This window comes from Vombatus ursinus, unplaced genomic scaffold, assembly GCF_900497805.2.
Source record: "Vombatus ursinus unplaced genomic scaffold, bare-nosed wombat genome assembly UNPS02009173.1, whole genome shotgun sequence".
NCBI classification, from domain to species: Eukaryota; Metazoa; Chordata; class Mammalia; order Diprotodontia; family Vombatidae; genus Vombatus; species Vombatus ursinus.
In genome coordinates, this window is record NW_020948951.1 from 7,265,580 (window position 1) to 7,266,978 (window position 1,399).

A 1,399-nucleotide genomic window follows, 5' to 3' on the forward strand; every position below is an offset into this window, starting at 1 on the left:
TGTGTGTGTGTGTGTGTGTGTGTGTGTGTGTGTGTGTGTATGTGCCTTGATCAGCCCCCATCAAGGCTTGGGAGGGGGAATCTGTGTGTTTGCCTCAACTGGCCCCCATTTAGGCTTGAGGGGATTTAGGGGAGTGCACAAGTTGTGCTGGTCTCAATTGACCCCGTGGAGATGAGGGGTAGTTGCCCCTCCTTCATGTCGACCCCTGTGAGAAGGGTTGTTAGGAAATGCTGTAGGAGTTGGAGCTCCCATCATCAGCAAACTCCCTTTGAGTAAGACTAGACTAGAATAAAGTAAACTTATTTAACCCCTTATTATGACTCCATCCCTGTCTTCCCATCTGATCAGATAAAAAACAAACTTGCTAGTGAGAGAGGTGCCAGAAGCCCTCCTATGTCTGTTTCCTAAGAAATAGCATAGTCGATGTATTTGCCTGTCCAACAATCCCCATGCCAAGACCACCCCTCTATTTTTACTCCTCTCTTTTTACTATTAGGAGAGACCCTGTTTTCCAGAGCTCAGGCCCAGCAAGCAAGCTCTGCCCTGAGTTTGGCATAACAGCAATCCTTTGTTGCTTACCTCGTGGATGAACCTGACTGAAGCAAAATCCTAGAATTGTTTCACCCCAGTATCAGGTAGTCTCTGAGCTCAGACAGGCACCTGTAGTACCGATGTTTTGGTCATGAAGCCGGGCTAAGAATCAAACTTGTCTCATAGTTGTTACCCCTCATGGTGAGGACTACAGCTCACTGCATAGCCACTAGCATATATATCGAGGTTTGCCCGCACTAAAGTGGGTCTCTTATTAGAGAAGGCTCCCTGCCGAATGAGTCTAGCTCCCCTTCTCCAACTGAATAAAGAAAGCTTTTGGCTTGTGACTACTGTTAGTTGTTTGGTTTTATTTTGTTTTATTTTTCAGAGTTAACTGTGGTTGTGATAATCTGTGTGAGCTCTTCGGTATTTTCAGAGTAGCATTGCATAACCTGTGACTTTGATCATTTGTTTTGTGCTGACAAATCTCTGCTACTTACTGCTTGTGGAATCTTGGCGGGTGATTTCTTATCTTTGAATCTTATTTTCCCATTCATAATATGAGGGAATTCTTAACCTGGGGCCCATGAACTTTTTTTTTTAAACTATGTTAATAATTATGTTTCAAGATAATTGGTTTCCTTGGTAATCCTCTGTATTTTATCTTACGCATTTAAAAACACGATTCTGAGAAGGGATCCATAGGCTTCACTATACTACCAAATAGCTATAGAACACAAAAAAATTAAGAGCTCCAGGGTTAGCCGATCTCTGAGGTTCCTTCCAGGACTGAGACTCTGAATTCCCAGAGGAACAGGGCTAGGGGAAGATGGACTGTGGGGTAAAGGGGACTTTAAGGCCAGAGGGT